General features: G+C 37.8%; 1 protein-coding gene across 1 annotated transcript in view; it reads right to left on the reverse strand.

The window, feature by feature from the left end:
• pappaa (pregnancy-associated plasma protein A, pappalysin 1a) overlaps window positions 1-7677 on the reverse strand; it is a 93285-nt gene that overhangs the window by 45380 nt on the left and 40228 nt on the right. The window lies entirely within an intron of this gene.

Consider the following 7677-nt stretch of genomic DNA (forward strand, 5'->3'; position numbering starts at 1 on the left):
TGTGTGTGTTTTAGCTAGTGTAGCAGTAGGTGTAAGTTTGCCAGTGTATTTGTTTGCATGTATATGAAGAGGAAGGAATATGTAAACATGTATGTATGCGCTGCAGTAGCCTGTATACAGTATGCATGTATCCTCCACTTAAGTGCACAAACACATGCTGCATGCTTTTTTTGGGAGGACAGAACGGGGCCAGTTATTGTTTCCTGGTTTTACTAGACAGAATTAAGTTCTTTTACAGTGCCTCCTTCTCCCTCTTGCTTCCCTCTAAAGCATTTACGCAAAGATGAATGTGGCAGGGGTTATTTAATCCAAACCTCATCCACATATGTTTGTTTTACATCTTTCTCAAGATGGGCGAACTTTGTATATAAGCAGCTTCTTGCAACATGAGATGTAAAATGTTATCCCTTCTGGTGCTTATGTATAATTAAGATTAGTGTTCTCAAGAGGTTCCTGGGAGTTGCATCAGAGATTACCTGGGCAGCAGGACTCTCTGAATAAATCACCTGGTTTGCCTTTTTTTAAGCTGAAAGTCGAAATGCACCTACACAAACACAAAGTTATTTACACACATGTACACGAAGACAGGGAAGCTGTACACATGAATGGAGGCACACATGGGTACACACACACACACACACACACACACACGCACGCACGCACGCACGCACAGACAAAGGTCAGTTGCTAGGGCCAATTCTCAGCTCCATTTCCCCTAGAGCAAGTAGAGCTGGCTCACCATATTCCACAGTGTGGTAGCGGGGGAACATTATGTTCTGCTCCACAAAGAGAGCAGTAGTACATTTAAGGCCCCTATGGACCTGCCCTATAATTCTGATATGGAGTCGGCACTATGTGTGCGTGTGTATGTGGTGTGTGTGTGTGTGTGTGTGTGTGTGTGTGTGTGTGTGTTTGCCGAGGTGTTTCTGTCTTGTCTCTGAATCATTTACATAAGCTTGAAGTTATGTCATTGTACAGGTATACTATATTTGATGTCTACAAATGTTGCATTAGGTTCACAATATGACAACACACACACACACACAAACACACAACTATTCAACCTGGCTAAAAAGTTAATAGCAACAATAATGATAATAATGACATTTTTATGTTTTATTTTGCCATTAATGTTAACGTCATGCACTTTCTAGTGGTATTTTGATTGGATTGAACTATTCTTTTGAGGACATTTTAATGTGGGAATGGCCAGTAAGAGTGGTGTTGGACCATTTTCAGCTTTCAAAAGAATTGTTTTTATTCGTTTATGTATTTTCTTTTGAATGCAGTATGACTTTTGGCTGAGTTAATTTCCAGATTATTTTACCCCCATTTATAACCTTAAACCCCATCTGTCATTTGTCATTTGAGTTTCTGCCACCTTACATTATTTCATCTGTAATTTAGGCAATTATCTTCATATATCATTTCCTTCATTTTTAATGTAACCACTCTTTCATTCAAATCCAAAAAGCCTCTACAATAGTACATAACTAAACAGGGTAGCGCAAGAATTCAAAGACTTTATCACCGAAAACAAAACGTGTATCAGTCAGATAAATATCACATTTGCATTGTATAAGGAGGAGCACAGGCCACTAAACTGCTGTATTTTATTCAAACTGGTAGATTGTGTTAATGACTCTTTGCACCATTCATTTTCGTGTTGAAGAATTACTCCTAGTGGTTCCATGTTGGAGTGTCATTCATCTTTCTCTTTGGTTTTGCACTGGTGTATGAAGATGATTATGATACAGCAAAAGTATACAATATATCTGTATACACCTCCTAAACACAAAAACACACACACACACACACACACACCGTCTCTCTCTTAGACCAGTGCACAGCATTTGAGAATCGTGCAGATATGCGATATCTTTCTCTTTCTGCTCAAGTGCCGTCTTGTGCTGTTGCTGCTTCCTTGCATCCATAAAGATACCAATCACTGTTGCCCGCCTTGCTCTCTCTCCCACAGAATCAACACAGTCTTTAGACATCAAACAGACCTGATACACAAAGCCAATACAGCAGTTGTTTACTAGATCTGAAGGAAATGATGTGCTATCTACTTCCCCTACCCCCAACAGCAACAAATACCCATAAACACACAGAGTTCATTACACTTTAGGATTGTCCTGAATAAGAGGCATGCACTACAGTTTGGGATTTGGGTTTATCAAGTTAACTTAACTAAAAAAAAACAACTTAAGATTTAACCCTGGGTTTTCTGTATTACAGAGGCGGCTCGCTTCTTACCAGATTGGATAGCCATGGTAATTTATGCAGACCAACCCCGCTCCAGAGTTGCTTATGTTTGAGCTTAGAGACGTATTCTCAGGAGCGTAGGGTCACCAGATCCATCAGATCTCAGTGCAAGAATACAAAGAGGGTCTGAAGATTGTTGTTCTTTGTCGTTCCTGATGAGCATCAGTAAGACATGTTGTTTTTAGACAGCAAATAATTACCTGAAATGGAGCACCTTATTTATAATTAATTTTTTATAGAGAGTTTATAATTTTCTGTCTTTCATATTTATACTTTGAGTAACTTTAACAAATCAGTCTCTCCATTTGAGATTAATTAAGGATACTGATTCTAAAAGCCTTGATAAACAATCCTAGAACATTAATTTTATTATACAGCATAACTAGAATTCATTAGTAAAAATACAGGTATAACAGTGTATTTTATATTTATACTGTTATACTTGTGAACATAATTTGATTGCAGGCTCAGACTATTTCTGAACCCTGTTTATTTATTTAAGTTATTTACTTGCTCTTATTTACTCAGGTATTACACCACTGGTATAAGACCTGAATAACAACTGTAATCTGAGTGATTTGCCCATCTCTTTACAGTACAGTTGTGATATTGACAAGTCTGTCAGCTTGCATTGTCGTTATTTTTTCTGTCTTTCTTTCTTAGATTCACACAGCCTGGGCTATACTTATATTTTGCCACTTTTCTGGTGTTACTGACAAAAACACTTAAACTGAATGCTTTTCATGTTAAACTGCAACATTGCGTTTTTCCTATTATGCACACTCACGGTGCTAATTTGTCTGCAGCAGCTGTCTTGCTTTTAGCTTTTATGTGTTTGATCTCTTGATACTTTTTTTTTCTCCTTTGTAAAACCAGCCACTCTGCTCACTTTAGACATATCCATGTTTCTGATTGATTATATATTGCCTGTGCCATCCATTTCATTTGAACACACACTCAAGTTGACCACCTTTCACCACTCTTGTTATGTCCTCGGTATGCTGAATTAATTGACAAAGAATTGAAATGAATTTTCAAAGACTTATTTGACCATTAAAAAGGCATGACCTTGCATTACTTTATACAACAAAACCGTAATGAATGCAGCTAGCACAGGATTACTTGCACAGTGTTTTTGGAAAGAACAGTGGAGACGGATGACGCATAAGACAACTGGTGAAGTCACCCCATGTGTGTTTATACACCACTACTGTATTTAATCATTAGCAATTATTAAACTCTGTCTCTTGATTTGCCTTTTCTCCTGTCTCTCTCTGTTCTTATTACTTTCCCCTCACTGCCAAGTGTCCACAGGAGATGGCTCTCCATCCCTGCACCTGGTTCTGCTGAAAGTTTCTTCCTGTTAAAAGCGAGGTTTTCCTTCCCACTCTCACCAAGTGTTTGCTTATAAAGGGTTGTGTTGTTGGTCAATGTTGGGGTTTCTCTTTAATATTATAGGGTCTTTACTTTACAATTTTCCAATACAAAGTGCCGTAATGCAACTGTTGTTGTGAATTGGTGCTATATAAATCAAATTGAATTCCACTGAATTGAGATGTTTAGATGTCTCGTTGTGTCCCTGGACTCTGTAATGCTTTTCTTTGCATACTCCTTTTTAACTTAACCTCTTTCTGGGCCTCAGTTTGCAACTTTTCTCACTTTCACACATAAACACACACACACACACAGACCAGTACACCAAGAGGCATGGTACATATTATGGGATAAATGCTAGTGGTTAACCAGACACTAACTCCAGCAGAGAAGTTATTTTGGCATTGTGTCATGGTAATGGCATTGTCTCCGGAGTGTGGTTGACTGAGATCAAAATGTTATCCTAAATAGAAGGTCCGCAACAGGAAGGGAAGGCTGCTGTTGTATCTCTATTTGTGATCAGGTCGTGCATAAGAATCTTTCTACTTATTTGAGAGAAACCCAACTTCAGTGTGGTGTACAACGAAGTGTACAAAGATTGGATGAATGAAAAAGAGAGTACATGTAAGTGTTTAGTGGCCACTGTAGCTTATATTATTATTCACGGTCAATGAATGCTCTTCGTACTTGTTTCTTAAAAAGACATGTATACTTTAGTGACTTCAAAAAGCAAGAAAAATAAAAATAAATTAGAAAAAAAACAATTTTAAGCTCTTACAACTAGACATGAGTAGCAACAAGCACATTTACAAACCCAGTTCCAAAAAAAGTTGGGACGCTGTATGAAATATAAATGCAATGATTTGCAAATCTCTTAAACCCATATTTTATTTACCATAGAAGACAGAAAACAAAGCAAATGTTTAAACTGAGAAGTTTTACCACTTTATTAGAAAATGTTAGCTAAATTTGTTGGCAGCAACACATTTCAAAAAACTTAAGACAGGGTGTTGTTTACCACTATGTAGCACCCCCGCTCCTTTTAACAACACTCTGTAAACATCTGGGGACTGAGAAGACCAGCTGCTGGACTCAGAGAGGAATGTTGTCCTGTTGTTATCTGATATTGGATTCTAGTTGCTCAAAAGTCTTGGGTCATTTTTTGGGGTGGGGGCTTCTCCCATGATTCAATTCCAGCCAGAGACAGAAATCGTCTTTAGTACTACTTACTTTTTCAGTTTTTGTTCCCCTGTCCCAATTTATGTTTTTCAGACATTACAAGAGAGCCAGGTGATGTCACATTCAAACTGAGCAAATATTTTTCATGAAATTGTAAAATGACTCTGTTTAAATGCTAAATATGTCCTATTATGAATAAAATATGGGTTTACGAGATTAGCAAATCACTGTTTTTGTTTGCATCTGTGTAAGCGAGGTAACTTTAGCCATTTCTACTAGTTGGAATAGTTTAAATCCTCTTAACTTTCACTGGAATTTATTTTTAAAGGGCATTAAAGTTTCCTTTCAGGCACAGTATTGAACCCAGATACACTGTGACTCACCTCCATATGTGTCAGTTTACAGTGTAATAGTAGATTCAGGTAAAGCAAACAATGACTGGCCTAACATCTTCTCTTGTTTTTCTGTCTCTCAAGAGAAAGGAAAACAAATTGACACAGTTTCCAGCACTTCGAAAACCTTTTTGATCATGCCCTTAAAGTCCAGATTTGAAAATTGTTATGTGCACATTTGCAATTTGCAAACTTGTGCTTAAAGCAAAGAAATTCTTTAGTAAAACTGACCCAGCCTTCATCTTGATGATTACAACTGGTGACTATAGTTGGCTCCGTGACCCAGTGATCAAACAGCAGTGTTCACTGGAATAGCCTATAAGCTTTTAATGAAAACAAGACATATCACACCAGGAACACTATCAGTAACATGCTATTATTGGTCCACACCGTCAGGGCTGCAGACATTAACATCCTGGTATGTCCAAAACTGAACATTTTGGCTGAAAGAACCTGCACTGTAGCACGTGTTATGGTCTACCATGTAACAGCAAAAAGAAGTTTTCTTGACCACACAAACACAATTGTGGCTCACCACTTGCCTTGCTCAGCAGATCTGACTCCCTGTAACATCACTCTGTTCTACAAAATGAAGGCTCATTGCCTTTCAGAAATAATTACAACGTAATGGGAGTGCTAGAACTACTACAGGAAGGAGTCAACCTTTAGTGTAATGGTAAAATTGAATTCATAGAACTGATTTGCAATTGTTTAACTTTTCACATTGATCACCATCATCTCAAAGCTACCTGGAACTTGGTAGAACTACCACAACTGTTTTTTGACTAAAAAGGCTTTCCAAGGCACTCGGGAAAGTTCGAAACTAGAAGATAAGGAATTAGATCCAGATGCCTCAAGAATGACTAATGCACTCTATGGTAAATTGTTGTTTGCCATTAAGGACAATTACGAGCAAAAACAGCAATTAAAATACCAAATGGCTGGACACTGGCGAAAGTTCCTTCGAAATAGGTAAAATCTTCAAAGTCAGTGTTTTGCAACTGGTGACTGCGTTGCATTACGTGTTGTTCTAACATGGTCACATTTAAACTGTATGAACAAAGACAGACCTACTGCCTGGTCTTCATCTTCACAACCAGTCTTTACATGCTTCATCTGAGGCATGAGCCTCCACTGCAGTCAGCAATGCCACACACACGTTCAATTGCACAGCTGTTTAGGAGAACAGCCTGGAGAGGATTTTAACTCAGTTATTGGAAGCCAAGATATGTTATCTTTCTTTTTTGTTCAACCCCTATTTGCAATCATATATTTTAACTGTTACTGCACTTATGCTTAAAGCCAGAAGAACACAGAATAATCAGTTTCATTTAAAGTTAAAATTGAGAAAATTTTGATGTGTTGAAAAGTTGAAAAATAAATCCATTTACATAAACCCTGGTGATTTGAATATATATGATTTTCAGCTCATTGTATAAATAAGACTATGTGAGGGAGAGATGGACAGAGCAGAAACAGACAGCGACAAGATCGTTGTGTTTTGTTAACCTGTGTTTGCATATTTTCCACACATGCATAGGCGCTTGCATTTCAGTGGCCTTATAATGAGGTGATGTCATCACATATAACCCTTGGGGAACAGTTTGTTCTTCACAGTAGAAGTGTTTTTTGAATGAACAATGTGTCCTTCACAGTAGAAATCCTTCCTCTATGGTTATATGGACATGTTCCACTGGTGTCTCGTTTCCCTCAGAAAGTAAAACAGCTGCAATGTTGTTGGTTTGGAACAAACTCGTTTTTGGTTTTTTTTGTTTTGTTTTTTAATACTCAAACAGAGGTTGTGCAATACAAATATCAAATGCATTAACTGTCAGTTAAGTGATGGTTAATCTCCTATCCCTGTTTGAGCAAGGCACCTTAACACAGCTGTTCAGGAAAAACTAGTTCATTGGCTTTGTAAAAATGCATCATCAGCAGTAGGAACAAGCTCTACCAACAACACACACTTCCAGCATTATACACCTCAGAAGAGACAGCACAGTTTGTGTAGAGGTGTAAAGTCTTTCAGGACAAAGCAAAGTGTAAAGTATATTTATCACTATAGCATTTAACAATAAAGTGATGTCACCAGTGCAACTTACCTACTAGCTGAATGTTTTTTGTGAGAAAATGACAGAATAATTACCTCAAAAAATAAAATATGGCTTAAAAAAAGAGAGAACATACATCAACAACATGTCTTATCTTTCACCATCCATATTAGGGGAAGGGGATTAAGTAGGATTGAGGCTAATGCATTTGTGTGTGTCCGAAGCTTTGTGTGTGTGTGCTTGTATCACTTATGTTGTGAGGACACATGTCTGAATGCACACACTGTAAGGACCGACCTCCGTTTAGGGGGGAAAAGCCCCCATAAAGTAAATCATTCTATTTAGGTAGTCAGCCCCTTTCCTGCCTCTAAAGAAACACATCAAGGCAGCAAGCAGCCTTAAGTAAAGCTTTG

Source organism: Pundamilia nyererei, unplaced genomic scaffold (genome assembly GCF_000239375.1).
Source record: "Pundamilia nyererei isolate P.nyererei 1_Seehausen unplaced genomic scaffold, PunNye1.0 scaffold00002, whole genome shotgun sequence".
Classification (NCBI taxonomy): domain Eukaryota; kingdom Metazoa; phylum Chordata; class Actinopteri; order Cichliformes; family Cichlidae; genus Pundamilia; species Pundamilia nyererei.